The sequence below is a fragment of the Microtus pennsylvanicus genome, chromosome 7, assembly GCF_037038515.1.
Source record: "Microtus pennsylvanicus isolate mMicPen1 chromosome 7, mMicPen1.hap1, whole genome shotgun sequence".
NCBI lineage: Eukaryota > Metazoa > Chordata > Mammalia > Rodentia > Cricetidae > Microtus > Microtus pennsylvanicus.
The window spans coordinates 108,703,801-108,717,277 of record NC_134585.1 but is presented as its reverse complement, the minus strand read 5'-3'; the positions used below and the strand labels follow the sequence as shown (position 1 = coordinate 108,717,277).

The following is a 13,477-nucleotide window of genomic DNA, read 5'->3' as shown; positions in this document are numbered from 1 at the left end:
GAACCCGGATGAACGTTCACAAGACACGTAAGTCGGTTTGTATGACATTCCAATTCTATGAGTTAGGAGTCAGGACAGGGAGACCTTTGGAGGAGCAGGCAGAAAGACCATATGGAGGAAGTTGTCTAGTGACGGTGTGTTTCCATCTTGGACTGTGTGCTGATTATACCAATGAGCTCACCCATCACTTCACTGTTGCTTTAGACCCCATTAGTATATATTATACATCAATAAAATAATTTATGTCAATATCTCTGAGCTACATGTTCTGGTACCACCTTTAATCCAAGCAGCCTGGAGGTAGAAGCCGGAGGACACAGAGTTGGAGATGGGTCTGACCTAAATAACGAGAGTTTGTTTCAAAGAACCCACGGAAAACGTAGTAAGTGAAACAACTCTGCTTTACTCACTGTTCACTCATGACCCACCCATCCCTCTTTTTAGATATGAAGGGATTTTATCTACAAGTAACCCATGTTCAGGGAGTTATTTGCCTTTTCCTGTCACCAGAAGCTAGTGAGATAGTAATATCTTCCTTCCTTCATTTCTTTGTTTGCTTGTTCATTTGTTCGTTCCTCCTTTCCTTCCTTTTTTTTTTTGGAGACAAGGTGTCTCTATGTATCCCTGGCTGTCCAGGAACTTGTTATGTAGAGCAGGTTGCCCTCAGATTCAGAGATCTTCCTGCTTCTGCCTCCTGAGTACTAGAATAAAGGTGTGCACCATCATATCTGACATTAATGTAATTTTTTTATTTTTTGGTTTGGTGACTACTTGTAAATATGCTCTAATGCTCATATGAGATAAAATTTAAACTTTTTGACCCCGATTTTATTCACTGTAAAATACACGGTGCAAGAATCCAACTTCATTGTCCTCTAAAGCAGTTAGGGCTCAGCATCTGTTTGCTGGCATACACGACATAATACATAATAAAAAATTCAGTTTTCTTTTTAAAACTAAAATTAGAACATTATATATGAGCTTAGGAAGTTACGTGATGTAGATGGTTACTGTTTAATTTAATACTAGAATCAGGAAAAGAACACCATGGAATGATTTCTCACCCAAAGCAGGCCTTAGATCTGAACAAGGTTGGGGACCTCTGATCTGGGGAGTATTTGCTGCTTCAGGATAGGTGTCCAGAGAAAGCGGACAGAGGAGAGGAAGCCGACTTCCTAAGGCCTGGCTTCCCCTTGGCCTTTCTTAAATGTCAGACCGCTATTCAGAAGTAACTGGAGAACATGGGCTCTGAGGTATCTCAGCCTGGTGTGCACTAAGGATTGGTTTGTGTTTTCTAGCTTTCCGATCTGGTGGGAGCTACTCAAGAGGCCTTATGGACTATGGCAAGAGCCTTGTCTTTCCTCCAAGGGCCGCCATGAGACTGGAGGAGTCCCCATAGGGGCAGATCATGCCGAGTGAGCGTAAACTTGTTAATTCACAGCCGGACTCACACTTCCAGGGCACCTGCCGGCTCCAAGGGTATTTTTGTTCTAATTTTTCTGCTTGGAGAATTCTCTTTGCCAAGGCTTTTTGGCACAATTAGCAGAGATTTCTTTTCCTCAGGGACCAGGTTCCTCACGTGATCTCTACCTTTTTCTTTTATTTTTAAAAATTTAAGTTTACATACTAGCCCCAGTTCCCCCTCCCTTCACTTCCCTTGACCCCCACCTCCCCCATCTCACCCCCATCCACTCCTCAGAGGAGATAAGGCCTCCCTTGTCTGTCTGCCCTGTCTTGTTGTAATTTATCTCCTACCGTGAAGGGATTTCTTTTCTACATATACTATATAATGACGAGCATCATTACCAAGACTGAAGTTCCAAAGGAATGGATGGTTTTGCCGCGTGAGTTCACTGCTTTTGGTCTTGTCAGGCGGGTCATCTGTCTTAGGGTTTTCAGATGTCTCGGGAGGTTTGGGCCATAGCTGTAGTATATGGGAACTTTCAGGAAGCGTGGGTTCCACATTTACTGTCTGCATGAGACACTCCTCTCCTGATGGCTTTTAAGCAAGAAAATGAGAGGTGCTCTCAAGACTGGCTGCTAAGCAACAGCCCTGCCCTAGAAGTTTCCCTTCAAGTCATTGTGACACTGTTTTCTGCAAAGCTGGGAAGCCTGATTGGGGTAGTAAGTCTATTGTGACTTACTGCTTGTCAGTGACCAACAACAGGGTCCTAGGCTCACTCCCTTCAACTCTGGTACAACTTAATGTGCCTTGTTCATTTCTACCATGAGGGGTTTGTTCTCACTATAACTGTGCCTGAGAAACTCTTCCCAGGTGAGAAAATTGTTGGCTGCCTTTGGTTTTGGTTAAGATCTTCCCACAAGAGCCTAGCCAGCTTGGATGTTCACCTTCCTAGATATGGATGGAGGGGGGAGGACCTAGGACCACAGGGCAGAAAACCCTGACTGCTCTTTGGACTGGAGAGGGAGGGGAAAAGGAGAGGGGGGAGGGGGAGAAGGGTGGGAGGAGGGGGAGAAGGGTGGGAGGAGGGGGAGGGAAATGGGAGGCTGGGAGGAGGTGGAAACTTGTTTTTGTTTCTCCTTTTCTCAATAAAAAAAAATATTTTTTTAAAAAAAAGATCTTCCCACAAGAGTCATTGTCTAGGACTGGAGAAGTCAAAGTATTGTTATTCACTGATCACTTTTAAACAAGCTTTCATCTTCTTCATTTCCTTCTTTATTTACTGTTCAACACGGCAGAAGCAAAATATCATCCCCCTGTACAAGGAGATTAGTCTTTCTTACCGCTCTGCCTTTCCCACTTCGGGTGGTACCCGGCATGTAGTAATAGGAAGTGCTAGGAGCTTATGGTGAAGGGCCTTATCCAGAGAGAGGACTGCCTATCAGTCGCCAGCGCTCTCATCTCTCATGAGATCTCTGTGCTTGGTGTTAGGGGATGCAGTGAAACAGTAGATAAGGCTCCAAACTGTGGTTGCCTGGCTCTGGCTCTGGCTTTACAAAGAACCAAGCTTCTCCAGGTCTCGGTTTCCAGGAAGCAGTAGCATCCATCTTAGGGGGCTGCGTGAGAACTAAGTGAAAAGGGGCATGTTCAATACATCAAGTTTGAGCTGCATGTGGTGGCATCTGTCTGTAGTCACAACTGCTCCAGAAGTTTAGGGAGGATCGCTGAGCCCAGGATTCTGAGACAGGTCTGGGCTATACAGGGAGACCCATCTTAAAAGACAAGAAACAAAACCCAAAATAGTTTGACACGTAAAGTGAGCCTATAGTGGATTCTGGAGAAAAAAAAAACAGAGCCATGTATATTCTTACTACATGAAGAGTCTTTTAATTGTAAGTAAGAGACGCGCGAGTGTTTTAAGGAACAAAGGAGGATCGGATAGGTAAAGGGGAGTCTTTGAGACCTACAGGTGAAGTGCAGCTGGCTTCATGAAGGAGCTAGAATCAGCACCGATGAAGCTGTTGGCAAGTGCTCGCACTAAATCTACCATTCTGGCTCTCACATGTAGAGTGTCTTTCTCTTTCCCTGGTTTCTCTACAGCCCCCGAGCTTACATTCTCTCACTCTTAGTGACCAACAGACCCACAGTTAATCTCAGTTGTGAATTCCAGGAAGTGATAATCTAATCTGCTTCATTGAGTCTAATGGCCAGTTAACCAGATAGCCATGTGAGGGGTGACAGCAACTGTCAGCCACCACTCTGGTTTTAAGTACAGTTCATGTTCTTAAAAAAAGAAGGCCCCTGCTAGCTCATATTCTGGGCAGCTACCCCATGATGCATCTGCGGCCCCTCCATGATGAGTCTCTGAACACTCACCAATCCTTGCAGCACTAGAGCAGCACCTGGGCTTTCAGCAGAAGCAGGATGATGTTCGGGGCTTCCGATCTTAGACAAGACAAGCTGTGCTGCTTACGCTCACGAGTCCAGCACCCACTGTGGCTCCTTCCTGAAAATGGTCACTGAAAAGGGTCACCACGCTACAGACCTGCCTTGCAAATGTCCTCATCTTGTCCTGGGCACCAACAGCTTCATCGTTTCCTTCCCGTAGCCTCAGTCATCACGCAGATGTGCACAGGCAGACAGAAGACGGTAGGGTGGTGGTTCCACTTTGTTCTCACAGTCTTTCCACCTCTCGCCTGAAGCAGCTGGCGTTTCCACACTGTGAAAGGTTTTCACCAAATCGCAACCCCCCCCCCCCCCCCCCCCGCAAGGGAGCTCATGTTTTGACTGTTGAGTTTATTTTAGTTCGTTAGGTAGATTCAAGATGACCTTTGCAAGGAGCAAAAGAGACTTCAGAATCCTGGGAAAAACGGATAGGGACACATAAAGTGAGCCTATAGTTTCTTCATCACAGGTTGCTTTGAGGAGAAGGTCCGTTTGGAAATTGTGCTGGGATGAGATTCCAATTGGGCAGTGACAGAAGACTTTTTGATTATTCTCTTGGCCCAGCTGACACAGAATCTACTGCCTCAGTGTCTGTCTTCCAGCTCCTACCTCCACTGTTTAGAGGAGCATTTACTTGCCGAAGGTCTGAAACTGAGGCCATGCAACCTGAGAAACACAGCACAAAATGATGAGCAGGGACCCTCATGCAATGGCAGGCTTCCGCTGGAGGTGAACAAACGTTTGGCCATGGTGGCCTTGACTGGGGCTTAGATCAGAGGATAATTCTATGCTCAGGATTTAAGAAGTGATATCAACCCAAGTCCTTACACATGTCTCGGTCCTCCTGTCTTACCTCAAAGCCAGCTGGACTTGGAATGAAAATAAATATTTTTTCTATATAACTCATTGAAACATACTTGCTGAGTACCTACTATATAAAGTAAAAAGCTTTAAAGATTAGGTAAAAATGCCCCAATATAAAAAAACAATCTGTATATTGACATGAGAGTACTGTTGAGCCTTCCTGTTAAATCTCCCCAGAGAGGGGGTAAGTGAGACATCAAAGCTCAGCCCCATAGAGACACAGATGCTTATGGTGATGGCCAGCACAGCTTCTGTAGACTGTTGCACATCACAAAGACTTCGGAGACCTGGACCCTGCTTCCAGGTGTGCTTGGCTTGCCCTAAAGGTATACCATCCCTGGCATGGAAGCTCACTGACTGGCACTTGGCCAAGAGCAGTGGGACGAAGTGGGAAGTCTCTGTGGGCAATGGAGAGAGGCATGTCACGACTCCCTTTGAGTTGATGGGGGGATGTTTGCCTACCCTTGGCATGTCCCTGCTGTTACATACTTTTACTGTGCACTCTGAGGGCTTTCTTCAGGGCAGACGTTAGAGGGAACTGTCCCTGGATGCAGAAAGTACCAGTGAAGTCATCCATGTCCAGGGTCCATAGCATGGCACCTCCCAAGTTGTTCTGTTTAAGCCATTCGGCCTGTTTAAGGATAGAGGACAAAAGTCATTTGATTTCTTGAAGCTCAGGGTTGGGCCCTCAGAACACCCATGGGACTGACTTTACCTTGATATGAAAGCTCTTCACATTATCATAGCCAACCCATTTGTTGCCCTGATAGGCATAAGGTACTTCCTGGTCAGCATCCCAGGCCTCAGTGGCTCCATCATTCAAGAAGGTGCAAATCTTTAAAAGTCACGAGATAATAATCCTTTAAATAATTTGTCATGCAAGAGATAAAGGTACGCTTTATTTTTTTCCTTTAATATATGTATCTTGGGGAGGTTTCCAGTGGCTTTTATATGGAGTTATGAAGTTTGAGACAGTTTTCTTTTTGTGGTTCTGGGGATGTAACACATGGTATGGCTCATGCTGCAGGAGTACTCTGCAACTGAACTTCATTCACAGTCCATATTTTTAATTACTTATTTGCTTTTTGGTAGAGTCTCAGTCTATATCCCAGACCTCAAACTGTTGACTCCTTTGCCTCTGAATTCTGAAAACTGATATTGCAGCTTAATATATACAGCCCCATAGCAGACAGAAATATTCATGACATATCATTGTACACTATGATACATACATCTTTAAAATGTATGGTGATGGAACCCAGAGCCATACTCATTAAGGCAAGAGCTGGACCACTGAGCAACACCCTCATCTCATGCTGCTTTCAAATGCTCATTCACCATCCATGTTGTAGGGTTGGCGTTTTAGAGTCTGTAGCAATATGGGGCATACATCCATTTATCACTTTATTTATCCATATAAATAAACTTAAGAATCTTGTCTGTTGCACGAAGGGTTATTATATATTGTTAACTCCTCAGTTTTAAAAATATATTCTATATGTACAAAACTTTTAAGTATTTGGAATGATACTCTGTTGACAGACATGGCTTGTTCATTTTATGGCTTCCCAGACCCAAAATAATCACACAGAGACTATATTAATTAAATCACTGCTTAGTCTATTAACTCAGGATTTTTACTAACTCTTACATCTTAAATTAACCATTTTTTAATTTTATATTTTACTATAAGGCTTGTGGTTTACTGGTAAGGTTCTGGCTGGCAGCTGTCTCCTTCGGCAGCTACATGATATCTTTCTGACTTCTTCTACACTCTTTCAGTATCTCTTCCAGCCTGGCCATATTCTACCCTGCTATAGGCTGAAGCAGCTTTTTTTTTATTAACCAATGGTAATAAAACATATTCACCATATACAGAGGGTAATCCCACATCAATACTCTGCTTAGAGCAGGTAGATAGTGGACATAATGAACATTCAAATTCAGCAGATTTCTAGCCCTCAACCCCTGGGCAACAAGCCCAGCTCTGGGCCTGATATTTATTAGTTTTCTTTCCAGAATACTTCACTGAAGTTGTAGTAAAGGAGGTATACAAGAACACTGCATACTCACAATTTGGTTTTTTAATTTTGTGATGAATCTCTCATGATTTGGACCATTTCTAGTCTGCATTTGCATCTGTGTAGGGTCTTACCACATTGAGAAAGGTGTTGGTGCTGGTGTCATGTAGGGATTTGTAGAGGGGGCTGTTTTCTCCAGTGTAGCCATCCTGGGAGCCATGGAAGTTGTAAGTCATGACCTGGATGTAGTCTAAGGAGCTGTGGATGAAAGATGATGTTTAAATAATTTCTGATGATCATTTGCCATTCCTATATGCCAGGAAAATGTACCCTTACAAAGCCTATAAACCAAGTCCACGTGCAACAAAGCATCCCAAGGATGAAGATCTGTTGCTTACATTTCCTCAAGAATTCCTGAACAAGGTAGACAGCTTACTGTGACAGCTGGGGGATCTCATAGCCAGACTGGATGAGGGAGACAACACCAGCTACCGTGGTAGTGATCATCAGCCTGGGTCTACTGTTCTCAATGGCTTCTTCCTCAAAAGCTTCACGCATTTTCTACAGAATATTAACATACAGTAGAGAACGTTACAAATTCATTTCAGTTCTTCTAATAACAAGTCTATATTTTTAAAAAGTACTTTCCCATTTTTGTTTTACATTTTTCTGTCATTACCTCAATAAAGGCAGTAGCGCAGATGGTGTTAAGTCATTAAATATTCATGGGGTTTAGGACTTTATTATGTCCCCTCTAAAGTTACTAGCTATTCATCCAAAATCTAGATTCCAAATGACTGAGAGCTTTGCCACCATTACCACATTCTGAAGCATCCCTTGCTGCAGTTCCCTAAACCCAGCTTTCAGCGGTGGAGAAAGGTTTTCCCTTTTTGAGTAGCTGAAGTTTATCATAGGACCAATACCTCACTAAATGAAATGCAAAGTTAACTAAGGGAGAAGGTGGTAATGGCTGGGTACCAAGTGCAATTTAGTGCCAGATAGTAATCTTCCTCTACTTTATGTGACTTTCATCTTGCATGAAGTATTGTATTGGGGTTATCTCTTGTAATTGCCTTGTTTCAGAGTACCTGGTCATCTTCCAAAAGAATGCTCACAGAAATTGCTGTGTGTGCTAGTGGTCAAGTGACTAGGACATTTTACTAGATGAAGAGCATTATAAGAAGGGGGTTGGAGCTGTCTTGAAATATTAACCCCATATATTGCAAGATATTTGCTTTTATATTGTGCTGTTGTAGTGAAAAGATCTATAACTTTTGCCTGGAGGTATGCTCCAATTAAAGAAAGAAATAACATGCCAGGCGGTGGTGGCACACGCTTTTAATCCCAGCACTCAGAAGGCAGAGACAGGCAGATCTCTGCGAGGTCGAGACCAGCCGGGTCTACAGAGTGAGTTCCAGGACAGGCTCCAAAGCTTCAGAGAAACTTTATTTCAAAACACACACACACACACACACACACACACACACACACACACACACAGAGAGAGAGAGAGAGAGAGAGAGAGAGAGAGAGAGAGAGAGAGAAAGCCAAGAAACTAGAAAGGGGCCATTGAGACACAGGGAAGGAAGACAGAGTTTAAGGGAGTGAGTGAGGATAGAATAATAAACAACAAATAGTTCAGAGGGGAAAGGGGAATAATGAGAAGGGTAAGTGTGGAGTGGGATGTTAGTGTAGAGTACAATAGGGGTAAGAGGAAGGATACCTTACTAAGAATGTTTGATAAAATCATATGGAAGCCTACCATTTTATAAGCTTCTTAAAATACATTTATCAGAAAAGCTTAATTGGAGTTGCTTACATGGGGGTGGTGTAAGGGCTCCTCCCAGAAGCCATAGGTTATCAAACAAAAACCCAGTGCCAGACGTGGGATACAGGTCTTCAAGTTGTTGCTCAGGGCATCCCAGAGATCCCCAGGACAGTACAGGCTGCTACCATTGCTGTTGGGTACTGACTAGAACTTGACAGAGAGATGCTATCGCTAAGAGCATCACACACTTTGATCATAGGATGTGGAGAAGTCAGTCTGATGCTGACCTGGAAGCTCCCTCCCTGTTGGCTAGTTTTCATAGGCCAGAAGGCGCTGTGAAGGCTGGTGGGGAAGAAAAGCCATCAAAAGTTGTGCCAGCTATGATCCAGGAACAAGTGGCCTGAAAAGATAGGTCAGCAAGTACAGCATAGGCACAGATTTTTATGGGGCAAATCAACACCATTCTAATTGAACTCAAGTCCTGCTCTAAGGAGGGGAATACACACCTGGTACTGTAAGAAAATCTAGCCAAGAATCTGTGAGTTGGGGAGTAATAGAACCTGCAAAATACTGTCTTCCTAAGGAACCGCTTCCTAAATAACTTATCCTGGTACCCACAGACCAGTGCAACTCTTATCCCTCACCAGGGAAGCTTCTTTACACAGCAAATGGCAGTTAATACAGACTGACAACAGGTGTTCTGCTCTAAAGAGGGTTTCCGGATCACATCCCCCTACCCCAAAGCTCAGGGAACGTTGGAGAAAAAGTGGAGCCGGAGGTTGGGGGAAATTGCTGAGAAATAATCTCGACGATGGGACTGTTGCACCCACGAAGGTACGAAAAAGACGCACAAGGTCAAGCCAATCAACAGAGTATGGCTTAGGCTATAGAGGGAAAGAGAATCCGTTTTCCTGTTGTATGGGCCATGGTAGTTTGCCCATGTTCCAGTAGATGGCGCCATACACCCATGTAAATATGAGCAGCAGAGCCGCTGAAGTTGGGAGTGGAATGAAGGAAGTCTGGGGAGAATTGAAGGTGGGTAGCAGTGGGGGAGGGGAAGACTATGATCTAAGTACAATGATTTATACATAATATCACCAAAGAATAAATATGAATAAAGATAAAGAAATGGAGTCACTGAATCTGATAATCAGAGCTATTGGGCAAAAGTAAGCTGGCAGACTCAGTGAGTTATTCAGTGCTAAAACTCTCCAGAGGCTGCCTGACGATCTAGTATATGGTGCCGTATGGAAATAATCTGTCACGGTGGATATAGAACAGTGGTACAGATTCTGCCAAAAAAACGAGTAGAAAATAGAAGTAAAGAATGGAATAAATTAAAAGCCGTCTGTCATCTTTGACTTCATAATCTAGTCATTTTTGCTTGGTGATCACCCCTCTTGTTGATGACACCAGTCCATTAAGTCAAGTTCTTTCCCATGAGCTCTAGATATGTATCTATCCAATGCATCCTGGCTGTTCAGACCCATTCCAGTCTCTAGGTTTGGATGTAAAGGAATCAGTTCTCCCACTCCGAATCCACCTTTGTATCATCTTAACCAACCTATTTTTGCCCATATACTTCTTTAAGTCAGGAAACTGTGGATCTTCTATATCTACAGTATATACTATACTATAAATTTATCCCCAGGTCCTACTGGTTTCTATATTCAGATGACCCTCCTTCCCTCAGTGTAAAAGCATTGCTTCCTCTGATTACCTGTCCCTTAATTTACATCAGTAGCTTCCACTGGAACTTTGCCTGCTGACTCGCCTTGCTTGTGTTTAATGTCAGAGCAGGAGGTCAAAACCAAAAGTTCAGCCACTGTTTCTTCACTGTGTATAATCCTTCACAGTATTCCCAATTATCTAGAGGGAGAATTCCCAATTCTTTAGCTGAAGGACCTGCATGATCAGGCTGTTGCTGCCTGTGCAAACTCAGACTCTTTCTCCCAATCACTTGATCACTGGTCTCTGAGTTTTTGTGACTTGCCCATTCTGACCTAATTGGGCAGTGCTAATGTTTTCTTAAGACTAAGATTAGGCATCACTTACGGTGGTAGGCTCTTTCTGATCCTGCTTCACACGAACTTCTCTGGGTTTCCTGGTATTTATGCTAATCACGTGTCTGCAATTGTTGGTTAAATTTCAGCATTCTGACTCATACTGAATGTTCTTTAAAGTTGGGATTTTGCCTTATTCTTATTTTAAGCCTAAACCAATATGTGCCACAGAGCATGTGTTACTTTGATAACAACAGATTGTCTTATGTAATTGTTCTGGCATTGAACTCTGTTGTCAGGTAACACAGGCAGCTACGATATATCCTTAGTTACTTATCTGTAGAATGAATATCATAATGCTTATGGTACTTTTAGCATAGAGCACTTAATACAGAAAGATCCGTGCAAGTTCAACCAGACAAAATACTAGCATGGAGCATGGAGGTGGTCAAGAAATTCCATCCCTAGTGAAGGAATTATTGGTAATTAACAGTTTCCAGGAGCAGTTAGCTTTAATCAAGGGTGTGGCCTTTGATAGCTAGGACATGCTCCAGCAGATAGCCATCTAACCCAGAGTACAGAAACAGCACTAATTGAAATCGTGCATGTGCGTGCATGCCTGTTTTCGTGTTTAAATTACACAAAGCTAGGTGGATACAGAATAGGGGGTAGATCTGCGAGAAGATGAGGGAGAGGAAGATATGATCAAAAGACAACGTGTGATATTCTCAAATAATTAAAATATGCATTAAATGCAAATATGAGTCATCATCCCTAAAATGATGTGATATGTCTGGAATGCAACCTGTTGAAGGGGTATTTAATACAGAAGGATCTTTGCCATGCTAAGGTCTGTACGTCTCAATTCAGTTGAGTTTGTTTTACTGTGTACCACCCAGTTCTCCCCAGAAAGAACATACTTTGAATCTTCTGGGACTGAAGACACTTTCTCCTTTTCCTGCTTTCCTCATCTGCACCAGGACGGTGAAGAGATGCTTGTCCTTAGCAAGGCTCCCATGAGATCCAGGGAACTGCCAGTCCAGGTTCAGCCCATCAAACCCTTATTGGTGCAGGATTTGATGACTGAGCTAATGAAAGTCTGGCGGTTGTGAGGAGTGGAGACCATGGCGCTGAATCTGACAGAGACCAAAAAAAAAAGGCAGGGTAAGGCCTCTATAATATTAACACATTGGAATAAAAACACTTTACAGCCCAAATTCTACTTCTGTGCCCTTTACTAGGACGCCTCAACCTGACGAACACTTGTTCCTATTTTGCCCCAGCCTTCCTTTGCAATCATTACTCTTGCTTGCCTCAGGACTCAGCATTTCCTTTGTTTATTTTTTTTCTTAAGATGTGTGGCCATGTTAACTTACCATGCTGTCTTGAAACACCCTCCAAATTCACGTGCTCTCAAAGACGTCTTATTTAAGAGTAGACTTTTATTTTTCCTTCTCCAAAAGACAAAGACATTGTACAAAGCCTTCTCAAGTCATTGTGACCTTGAAATACTCTAGATAAAAGTGCTTTGGAAGCAGGAAACTGATGCTCAAAGGGTTCTGTACTTTGACAACATACTAATCTTTTCAACATATTCTGCTTAGAAGTAAGGTTCCAGTTAATTTATAGCATTAACACAGTCACTTAGTGGGTGCCTTCAGCACCTCTGATGTTGTGAAGTACAGCAACAGAGGCTGGTTGGGCTATCTTGCTTTCAATAGTAAATGAACAAGTGGCTTTCTAGAGAGAACTTATGGGGCAGGTCCAAAGTCCCAGCCTCCAATGGCCAGGAGGGTTTTCAGTTGGGTGTTCCTTAAAAGCAAAAGATAAAGAACGATTTTAAAATCCATAGGTTCCCCCATTTAGGTAATACAACTGATATTATTTGGTGTTTCCCTGACAAGATATGACACACTATAGTACAATTTTCTTCCATTACCATAAACTAACTGTAAAATGAAAAAAGATTGTTTTTTTTAAAAAATTGTGTTATACATATATATTTTAAATGCAGTTATATTTTTATTCAGAAATTAATATTTGCTATTTCCTAATCAAAAGTTTAGTACTACACAGCTCTTAGGTACATACACACATATGTGTTTGGGTGTTTTATTTTGGGGGCAGGGGAGGGTTGTATTTTCTTTTTTTAGAAAGAACTTAAAGTTGGGTGGGTGGGAAGGGGGAGGGAGAGGTTCTAGAAGGGCTTGGGGGAAGGGAAGTATATGATCAAATATATTTAACATTTTTAATAATAAAAATATAATAGCTAGGTGGTGGTGGTGCACACCTTTAATCCCTGCACTTGGGAGGCAGAGACAGGTGGATTTCTGTGAGTTCAAAACCAACTTGGTCTACAGAGTGAGTTCCAGGAAAGCCAGGAATGTTACAGAGAGACCCTGCCTCAAAAAGCCAAAAAAAAAGGGGGGGGGGATATGAGCACTCATAAGAAAAGCCATATAACTTATCTATGAATTTTTAACATTAATAACTTTATACAACAGGAGTTTCCATGACTTAAATTAGAAACATTGATATACTTGTTTGAACATATCCTGTTTTATTTATATGTGCTCCAGGGTAGATATTTATGGCACTATCTACTTTTATTCTAACCACAAAAATCTAAGAAATTAGATTTTCTGTCTCACATTTTCTCTAGTATGTGGTGGGCTCTAGATGTGTGTGTGTGTGTGTGTGTGTGTGTGTGTGTGTGTGTGTGTGTGGAGAGAGAGAGAGAGAGAGAGAGAGAGAGAGAGAGAGAGAGAGAGATAGAAATGGGGTTGAGGAGATGAATAAGTGTTTAAAGCAATTGCAAAGATGTGTAAAGACGAGAGTATGAAGGTTTGGGTCCTAGAACCTACAGATGCCAGGCAGGCATGGTGGCTTGTCTGTAATTCCAGCCTCAGAAGGCAGAAATGGATCCCACACACATGTGGTCATGAACATAAATGCATGCATGTAAACACACGGA

At 42.7% G+C, this 13,477-nt stretch overlaps 1 pseudogene; it reads right to left on the bottom strand.

Moving 5' to 3' along the window:
- Positions 1–4,394: 4,394 nt before the first annotated feature.
- LOC142854052 (chitinase-like protein 3) lies at positions 4,395–12,365 on the bottom strand (annotated as a pseudogene).
- Positions 12,366–13,477: the final 1,112 nt, after the last annotated feature.